Below are 10,821 nucleotides of genomic sequence, written 5' to 3' on the forward strand. Positions count from 1 at the left end.
CAACACATCTGAAAAAGCAGCAGGTTTTTAACATTTTGTACGTTGCAGTTGCAGGCTACTCTTCAATCAAACTGATCCAGAAGTTTGAAGGAAGATGAGCAGGAAACTATAAAAATAAGAGAAGAAGGCCCAGACTTACAACACATACTACACTAACCTAAAATACAAGAGCATGACTCCAAGATGCCGACCCACTTGGTATTACACCACGGGTGGACAGACTCTCCCTAGGTCATGTCCAAATCAACACCCCAAAGTTTGCCCCACATTTCATGGAGCCAGTACACAGGACAAACGTATTTACACAGGCTTGGGTAGCACAATCTTCTACAGAATTTGATGTGAATAGGTATCACAAGCCTGAATTTTTTTAAAAAAGAAGAAAAAGGGATCACTTAAGAGATGAACTTTTAGAATTAATGATAGAGTTACAGAGTTACAAGAGATGCCTCCCAGTGGAGGACAGTCTTCAGTTTAAAGCCTTCCCAGAAGAAGTTAATCTGGAAGCATAAATCGATGTCCTAATGGTTTGACATCTTCCAATGTATTAAAATATAGAATATTCTGCAATTTGAGGATGTGATTTCTACCACTATTTTTATTTATTTATTTTTTTACACCTTTCTTGGAGTATAATTGCTTTACAATGGTGTGTTAGTTTCTGCTTTATAACAAAGTGAATCAGCTATACATATACATATATCCCCATATCTCTTCCCTCTTGCGTCTCCCTCCCTCCCACCCTCCAGGCGGTCACAAAGCACCGAGCTGATCTCCCTGTGCTATGCGGCTGCCACTACTTTTAAAAAAGAGCTTAAGAAAGAAACTCACAGACACAGAAAACAAACTTATGGTTTTACCAAAGGGGAAAGGGGAGGGGGAGGGATAAATTAGGAGTTTGGGATTAACACACACACGGCTACATATAAAACAGATAACCAACAAGGACCTACTGTATAGCACAGGGAATATTTTGTAATAACTTATAAGGGAAAAGAATCTGAAAAAGAATACATACATATAGAAAGAATATATACACATATTAACTGAATCACTGTGCTGCACTCTTGAAACTAACACAACATTGTAAATCAACCAATTCACAGCACTAATGCACCCTACTTTGGTGTTGTGAGGTTAGTTCCGATTGGAACCCGCCTCGGAGGGCTATCTAATTCCAAATGCTCAAATAGGACTGTCAGGATGTAATGAGCTCTTCAAATGAAACCAATGACCTTGTTTTACTGGTTGCCTCTCCTTAATGGGAAGATAACACTGCACTGTTGCACTGGGTATTTTTTCAACGCTCCCTTTGAGATGCAGAGCTAAATTGATATTTTGTAGGCTATCGGCTTGCCAAGTGACAAAAGTGAAACAGCAGAGTAATTGGTTCCAATAGTTTTCTTAAACAATACATAGTTTTAGTGCTGAGTAATTTATTAATAAAACTACTAATGCCTAAGATGTTTTTGTCAAGTTTTGCAAAAATGGCATAAATGTTTAAGATGCCATCCACAAAGGCTGACTGCCAGGAAAAAGCAGTCCCATTACATAGGACTTTATGGAATATTTATAAGATCCAATTTAAAACAATTCCAGGCAGTCGGCCAAAAGTGCAAGATACTTGCTTCGTTTTTATAATTTAAGCATTTTATGAAATTCAACAAAACAGAAGAGAATTTCAATAACTTCAGGTGCCCCAATAACACTTTTCTTGAGACTGTTCAATACCTTCGCAGATATATTCTACATAGTTATCCATTTCTTCCCAAAGAATCCCTGAGATACCTTAAGAACTTAATTATGCCACAAAAATTGGCTGGTCCTTGATGGATTTTTTTTAATCAACATATGAAAGAAAGCAGAGGGATGGCATGAAAAGGGTCCCTGGATGTGGGCACTGGAATTATTAGACTATTAGACAAATTACACATGTGAAAAGTTACAGTAGACAAAGCCCATAAACAGGATAACCCTGCACTGCCCAGCAAGGGGGGAAATGGCCACCAGCTTCAACTTCCAGCTGTCAACCTCCTCGAATAAGACAACGTGCTGGGACTTCCTTGGTGGCGCAGTGGTTAAGAATCCACCTGCCATGGACATATATACACTACCAAATGTAAAATAGGTAGCTAGTGGGAAGCAGCCGCATAGCACAGGGAGATCAGCTCTGTGCTTTGTGACCACCTAGAGGGGTGGGATAGGGAGGGTGGGAGGGAGGGAGATGCAAGAGGGAAGAGATATGGGAACATATGTATATATACAACTGATTCACTTTGTTATAAAGCAGAAACTAACACACCATTGTAAAGCAATGATACTCCAATAAAGGTGTTAAATTAATTAATTAAAAAAGAATCTGCCCACCAGTGCAGGGGACACGTGTTCGAACCCTGGTCCGGGAAGATCCCACATGCCGCGGAGCAACTAAGCCCATGCACCACAACTACTGAGCCTGCGCTCTAGAGCCCGCGAGCCACAACTACTGAGCCAGTGTGCCACAACTACTGAGCCCTGCGCCTAGAGCCCGTGCTCTGCGAAAAGAGAAGCCACTCAATAAGAAGCTTGCGCACCGCAACAAAGAGTAGCCCCTGCTCGCTGCAGCTAGAGAAAGCCCGAGCGCAGCAACGAAGACCCAATGCAGCCAAAAATAAATAAGTAAATAAATTAATTTACTTAAAAAAAAAAAGATGACGTGCCTGTTGGCAATGACACAAAGGAGGTGGCAAGTCACACCTGGGTGCAGAGGAGGAGGAGGATGCTTCCCTGGGGAAAGTACAGATTAAATGAACCATAGGAAGTATTCTTTTTTAAATCGAGACTCATTTGCTCCAGGCTGGTTGAAGGGATGTCATTTACTTAAAAAAAGAAAAATCGTGCCCTGATGAGGTTGAATACTGTGGCCTACTTGCAGGGATTTGGGGGCCAGGACTGGTGGAAACAGCACAAGAAGGTACAGGGTGTGAATGCTAATGCCTGCAGGAAGCCGGAAATCCAAGCAGAGCGATCCCCTTCACACTCAGGCCGGAGCCTCTGCGCCTGCGTTGTGCCTCCAGACGCAAACAGTCTGCATGGACAGTTCCTAACCAGGGCAGACGGAAATCACACACACACACACATACATTCACACACACCACACACATAGACCAGTTTAGGAAACTCCGTCACGGAGGAATTATGTAATTTTCCCACTGTCAAAGAGCTAATAAATAAAACAGCTGGTATCTGAACCCAGGCAGTACAGCTACAGAGTTTTTAAGACCCGACAGTTAAATCCAACATTTAGTCTCTGCAGTGCTGCACTCACACGGCTGAATGAGATAGGACGGAAATACATCTGGGCCAACAGGTGTCACTTGAAAAGAAATGACAGATTTAGAACCAAATGAAGATGAATGTAATACATATCGATATCTTAGGGAAACGGTTCACGTGGTACCTGAAGAAAAATATTTAGCCTTATGGGCATGGATGAAAATAAAATTAAAAATTAATGAGCTAAGTGTCCAGAAACCAGAAATACGAAGGAGAGGGCTTCCCTGGTGGCACAGTGGTTGAGAGTCCACCTGCCGATGCAGGGGACACGGGTTCGTGCCCCGGTCCAGGAAGATCCCACATGCCGCGGAGCGGCTGGGCCCGTGAGCCATGGCCGCTGAGCCTGCGCGTCCGGAGCCTGTTGCTCCGCAACGGGAGAGGGCACAACAGTGAGAGGCCCGCGTACAGCAAAAAAAAAAAAATAATAATAATAATAATGCAAAGATGTATAGTTAAAAGTTAATGCAAAAATTAAATAGAATTTTTTTAAAAAAAGGGACGGCCTCTTTCAGAGGTGCCATCAGCCCCCCTATTGGACCCCCATCAGACCCCCGTCAGCCCCCATCAGACCCCCCATCAGGCCCCCGTTGGACCCAGTCCATGAGCTGGACAAGCTCTCTCTGTCCGACGGTGCTGACAATGAGATTATAACCATTGCCACGGGGCGCTGGGGGCGCTGGGGCCGCAGGGATGTGCCGTTAGCCACTCACCAAGCAGAACTTATTTATCACAAGTGCTCAGACCTTGAAAAGGACTCCCGTTCCCGAGAAATATTTGCTCCTATGCTAATTCGATCTTGGAAAAACCAGGTTTCCCTCCCAAGAAACGCAAGTAAGAGAAGAAGAGCAGGCTTTTAGCCAAAGTAAATGGGAGGAAGACTCTAATTCTGTCTCGACTCGTTTCACAGATTTTCCAATTTAGGGATTTGAAGAGGGTCCGCACTTCACTTGTTTGTCCCAGCCTCTGGGACAGGGTCCCTGTGATGCCTCTCCTTCTTTAGAATTAAGTCCTTTGGGCTTTCCTTCACTGTCTGTCCCTGTGACTTAAGACAAATCCCGCTGACAGCAACAAAGCACTTTCTGTGTCCCCACATCAGTTAATGTAAAGGGGACATGTTTACTAGCAGCTTCATCTATTTAGTGCAAATACTCTTGCATTCTTTTCCTCCATCAGAAACAAAGCCTTCAAAAATCACAGGGAAACTTCCAAAGTCTTAAGCTAGGCTTCGCAGCCACGTGATGTCTGTGTGCATCTCAGCTGTACACACACGCCTCCCTCAGCCCCTAAACTTCTTCCCTTTGTGAAACGTTAAGACCAGAAGCTGGCATTTTGAGTGCTGGTCGCCATTTTTACAACTTTGCACGGCGCAAACAATAAAATACCAACGAAAGCTCACTTTGATCCAAAGAAATTCCTTCCTCTGAGAATCAGCTGAAAGGAAAGCACCTTTTATGTTCTGTAGAAAACTGACAATAAACTTAATTAGACTTGACATACTGAATAAGCCAGCAGTTGTTGGAATTTCACATCACAATATACCAAGTTGTTTTTCTTTAGCTATTACGTAGTTATATCAGGAAACATTTGATTCTACCAAAGTAATCAGCTGCGTGGAAGTTTTAGTATCAGATTTGCAAAAGAAGTATAGTATAATTTTAATACTGTACTTGCTAATCTTTTGCTTTAAATACAGAGTAATCTTTTGAATTGAATTTAACTATAAAGCTTCCATAAAATAAAAAGGCATGATCTCATAAAATCAAATCAGTCTTTAATTGTAATAATAAAAATTACATTTAAGTAATGGTGTCTCTGAGTTAATAGCTCCAGAAAATAGCAGCTGAAATGCCAATCTTTGTTACCTGAGCAACTATTTCTTTAACATTTCTGTAATTAAAAGATGAAGCTCTGTTATAGACTCAAATTGTCCCATGACTCTGCAGAACTCCTGTTTGGAGTGAATCCCCAACTGACCCCACCAGGAAGTGGTGAAAGGGACATTGCAGAGCAAAGACGAGTTCCCTTGGTCTCTGAAGGGGTGACTCATTTTAACTAGATTCCAGAGTACAATGGCACCATTAAACCAGGAAACATTAAGAAAAATAAATCTATGCCAACATTATCCTTATTACTGAAGATGGAAGTAAATTTTGTTGGTGTTTTTCACTGCGTAGTGAGTAATATTTCCCCAGTGTTACCCATCATTATTGCTAATTTGTGGATTACGGGGTTTATAAGTCTGAGCTTCATTTGTGAATGCATCATGAAGCCAGCCAATGAGGAAATCCTACTTTACAAACGAACTTTATTTCCAAGAAAGGCTCCTACTTGTTTAAATCTTCAAGGTAACACATGTTACTCCTGTGTCTCAGAGGAGACTACTAGCAGGGTTGAAAAGCAGCCCACGGGACGGGAGAAAATACTTGCAAATCATATGTCTCATGAAGGACTGATATCCAGAATACACAAAGAATCCCTAAAACTCAACAACAAAAACAAACAAAAACCCCAATTCAAAATGGGCAAAAAAAGGAGCCTGTCTATTAAAAAGTTAATTCACCCTTTCCAAGGTTTCCAGTCTTTTTATGCACCCAATTATTGAGCAAAAGTACTTGCAAAAACCAGGAGGAGCTAGTGTCTCCAATTGAAATCAATAGCAGAAGGCTGGTCTCTGATCTACCTGGTCCACACAGCAAGAGGAGGTTTTTCTCAATTACTGAAAATAAAGGGACAATGGGGAATGATGTGATGACCCTTGGGCAGGGTACCCAGGGACACCAAGTCTGGCCCTCACCACCACCATCAGTCCCCACGAGGCCCTGAGGTGGTGAATATGGGAAAGAATGACTGGGCCACGTGGAACTTCACGTGTCCTTGGCCGTTGGCCCCCACCCTCAGTGTACAACCGTGTAAATTGGGTTGGACGTGAAGACGCCTTGTTTCCTAAGCTGCTTGGGAACAGATGACTTGAAGGCAGTGAAACGCCACAGCTGCCTCTACCTTCATCCTCCCCACCGCCACCTTCAACTGTGGAACCGCAGCCTTGATCTGATCACCGCGACACAAAAAAGGCAGGTCCAATCACGGTGCCTGTGGCTAGGAGAGCAGGTCGCCCTCCCACGGCCCATCATCTCCTCTGCTAACAGAGCCTGATTTCTGCTGGGCACTCTGCTCCCAGGAACGAAGGACTGCATCTTCCACCCTCCCTGGAAACCAGGGACTACATTCTGGCCGAGGGTGCATGATGGGACGAGCTCTGAGGGGCCTCACGCAGCTGGAAAGGGGTCTCCTTTTTCCTTCTTCCTTTCCTTCCTCTGTAGGTTTTACTACGACGTCTGGAGCTTCAGACGCTGTTCTAGCCAATGATCGTGACCTTGAGAATGTAAATCCCTCCGGCAAAGCGCAAACACAGAAGGATACTGAGGTCAGATTACTTTGTAGAGCCACCAGAGCTGCCTGTTGGCCAACTACTCGTGCGTGTACGTGACTATAATCTGAGCTCCATTATCTGCAATGACATGTCATCCCAAGAGTGTCCCCCACGCCACCCCGCCCCTGCCACCCTCACGAGTGGAGAAGCAGAGCCTGAGCCCAAACCAGCCCCCGGTGTGGGCGGCGGGGGAGGGGAGAGGGGAGGGCTTCCCAGAGGCCCCTCGGCCGCCCCCCCGCCACAGCCGCCCCCCCGCCACCGCCGCCCCCGCCCCCGAGGGCCGCTCTTGGGAAACGCCAAACAACACCTGTCGTGTTTGTCACTGATGTCATTCATCTCACCTGAGGGACCGTCTTCTTCTCCGCCGGATGGACTTAAGGAAGCAGAAGGCTGTGAGGATCAATTCGAAATACTGACCTCTGAAACTAAGGTTATTTTTCAAAGTACAATACATCCTAAATGAACGGTCATATGCGGTGACTTCCGAAAACGTTCGGAGGAGAAAGTCACTCGAAGGAGGACTTGGACCAGCCACGGAGAACGACGGAGCGTTTAGCAAAGAGGAGACCGAGGAGGGGGGGCTGAAATCAGCCTCGTGAACCCGGCAGGCGACAGACGAACAGCGCCTTGCACTGCAGGGACCGGCCCCAAGCCCACGCCCCCGCCTCCGCCCGCGGACGTCACGCACGTCACGCCACGCCACGTCACGCACGTCACGCCACGGCACGTCACGCCACGCACGTCACGTCACGCCACGTCACGTCCCACACGTCCCCACACGTCCGCGGCTGCGGCGGTGAAGTCGCCGGTTCCGCTTTTTTCCGCGGTTCCGGGTGGCTTGTGGCTGGTGGCCCGGGAGGAGGCCCGCACGGGTGTAATCTCCCCTCGTTTAACCTACCCGTTAGCAGTCACAGGTAATCATTTGAACTCGGAGCGAACGTCTGCCTCACACTTGCACCTTGTCTTTAGAGCCCTAGAGCAACCCAGGATTAACCCACTCTGAGCAAACGCTGGGAGCTCCTCGTGCGCCGAGCACAGGCAGATGTGGGGCGCAGGTGTGTGCAGGTGTGCGCGGCGCACCCGCACACCAGCGCGGGGCTGGGGCACCAGTGGGTGCACGACACCCGAGTCTTCAACTCGGCGTCCCCCGGGTGCCGCTGACGACCACTACCGGGGTGCGGCCACCCTGGAGGGATGAAGGACTGTCCCGGGGAAGCGACATGTGACTGATGCTCGGCCAGGCTGGCGGAGGAAAGAGAACAGTGCGTGCAGGGACCTGCCCTGGACAGGACTTTGCTGCGTTCAAGGTGCTGAGGGCTGGGACGACCACATCCGAGAGCGCAAGAAAGCAGGAGGGGCCCTGGGCAGGTGGCTTGAGAGCAGGCCTGGCCCTTCATTCTCAGGGCAACGAGTGTAATCACAAACATGACAAGATGACACTTGCATTTTCAAAAGGTTCCTCCAAAAGTTCGAACAGGAAGGCTGGGGGCAGGAGCGGGGGTGGGGCGGGTCGACCTCAGCTTCCATGAGGTCAGCGCTCGCCCCGCGTCCCCCGCAGGACAGCACGGCGCCGGCAGCGGGTGCGGAGGCAAAGGTGGATGCACGTTGGTAGGTGGGCGTGGAGGCCCCGGTGGGACCGAGTGGAGGCCCAACCTGGGGTCCTGCCCTGCAGGGGTCAGAGGGCGTGAGGCGGGAAGGCAGAACCTGAGCGGCCCAGCCTTTTCGGAGTTAGCAGCGCTGCCCAGGAGCCCAGCGAGGTGGGGAGCAGAGCAGCGGAGGTGGGTCCAGAGACAGGGCCGCAGCCCACCACGTCCAAGGCTGCCGGGTGGTGAAGGAGCCGGGGATTCAGGTTCACAGAAAAGGGGAGCCTGTTGCTTATTCAGTGGTGTCGCCGCTGGCGTGATCAGAGTATTTTATCCGGTTTATTGCAAATGTTCAATATTTTTGCCACAATATTAGTTAAATGAGCTGTCTTAACTAACCCTAGAATTCAAATGTAACTTATAGTTTGTATTACAAGTTCCCAGAAAAACAAAACCTGACTTACAAAGGCGTTTTAGGACAGACACCCAAGACTGACAGCACCTTCAGAGAGGACCTGCCAGAATCGGGTGTAAGGAAAGGACGGGACTTCGCTCTGACAGCATTGCAGCTGGATCTCAGCCTAAAAAGAAGCAACGCAAGAGCTGCGGCACCACCGCTGCCTGTCCGCGAGGCTCGTGACCTCTGTGCTGTATGTGGCCAATTGTGCCTTCGAAGCAGCCTGACAAACGGCTTCCACGCGCCCAGCATCACGCTGTCAGGGCGCGGGATCAACGAAGGGCAGCCAGTGCAGGCGTGTGTGTCTTGATGCTGAACCTGAACTTAAAAGAGTGGCCAACACCTAGACCACGTGTGATTTGCTGTCATTGTTCTCATCCAGCGTTAACTGGGAGCCATAGACATGTATTGGGTTGGCCAAAAAGTGCCTTTGGTTTTTAAGTAAAATAAAAGACACATTTTACATTTTCACCAAGAACTTTATTGAACAATGTATTCACCCTTTTGTTCCACTACCTTCTGCCATTTTTCAGGCAACTTCATTCCATCTTCCCAAAACTTTTTATCTTTTTGAGCAAAGAACTGTTCCAGGTGCCTTTTACAATCTTCCAGGGAATTGAAATTTTTTCCATTAAGAGAAGTGTGTAAGTGGAAATCTGAAGGTGCAATGTCTGGTGAATACGACAGATGAATCAGAACTTCCCAGCCAAGCTGTAACAGTTTTTGCCTGGTCATCAAAGAAACATGCCATCTTGCGTTATCCTGATGGAAGATGATGCATTTTCTGTTGACTAATTCTGGATGCTTTTCGTCAAGTGCTGCTTTCAGTTGGTCTAATGGGAGCAGTACTTGTTGGAATTAATTGTTTGGAAGGAGCTCATAACAGAGGACTCCCTTCCAGTCCCACCATATACACAACATCACCTTTGGACGAAGACCGGCCCTTGGTGTGGTTGGTGGTGGTTCATTTCGCTTGCCCCACGATCTCTTCTGTTCCACATTATTGTACAGTATCCACTTTGCATCACCCGTCACAACTTGTTTTAACAATGGAATGTTTTTGTTACATTTCAGTAGAGAATCACATGTAGAAATACAGTCAAGAAAGTTTTTTTCTCTTATGTGGAACCCAAACATCAAAGCGATGAACATAACCCAGCTGGCACAAATGATTTTCAGTGCTTAATTTGAATATTTTGAGTATGTCGGCTATCTCCCGTGTGGTATAACGTTGATTGTTCTCAATTAATGTCTCGATTTGATCGCTGTCAACTTCAGCTGGTCTACCAGGCTGTGGAGCATCATCCAGGGAGAAATCTCCAGCACGATACTTCACAGACCACTTTTGACACATTCGATCAGTCACAGCACCTTCTCCATATACTGCACAAATCTTTTTTTGCATTTCAATTGCGTTTTTACTTTTCTTGAAATAATAAAGTGTAATATGCTGAAAATGTTGCTTTTTTTCTTCATCTTCAGTATTAAAATGGCTACACAAAAATTCACTAATTTTGATAAGTCTTTTTTAAATGCACACTGATATGACAGCTGTCACATATAATCTAACAAAATTGTCTTGAATGACGTTAAAGACAACGAAGTGCTACCAGAGCCATCTTATGGGAAAAAAAGAACAAACATTTTGGCCAACCCGATACACACTGCCAATCTCAAACTCCCTAACTATCCCTCCTCCCATCCTTCCCCTCTGGTAACTGTAATTCTACATCGAGGCCACTGATGAGATTTAAACAAGCTGGAGTCAGGAAGCAGGATGTCAGAGATTTCTCCTCCCAGTTTACACCAAATACTTCTTCATAGGTCTGGCATGGGCCCTGGGCACGGCGATCGGCTTACCTATCTCTTGGGTGGGCCCCACCCCACCTTGCGCTGAACTGTGAGCTGCACATGGCAGGGACCTCCGTCATCATCCCGGGCATCCTGCAGCCCACTGCCCCACACAGCACCGGCACCTGGCAGGCACTTGGCGTGGGTATTTACTGAATGATATGCAGAGCCATTAAATCCTTCAC

The 10,821-nt window shown here is 46.9% G+C and overlaps 1 long non-coding RNA gene across 1 annotated transcript in view; it reads right to left on the reverse strand.

Annotated features, from left to right (window-relative positions):
* LOC307191199 overlaps window positions 1-7,389 on the reverse strand; it is a 350,163-nt gene extending 342,774 nt beyond the window's left edge. Inside the window, exon 1 of the long non-coding RNA XR_013829635.1 lies at window positions 7,087-7,389. This is a non-coding gene — a long non-coding RNA (uncharacterized lncRNA). The remainder of the gene's footprint in view (window positions 1-7,086) is intronic.
* Between the last annotated feature and the right edge of the window lie 3,432 nt (window positions 7,390-10,821).

Source organism: Stenella coeruleoalba (genome assembly GCF_951394435.1).
Source record: "Stenella coeruleoalba genome assembly, chromosome: 9".
Classification (NCBI taxonomy): Eukaryota; Metazoa; Chordata; class Mammalia; order Artiodactyla; family Delphinidae; genus Stenella; species Stenella coeruleoalba.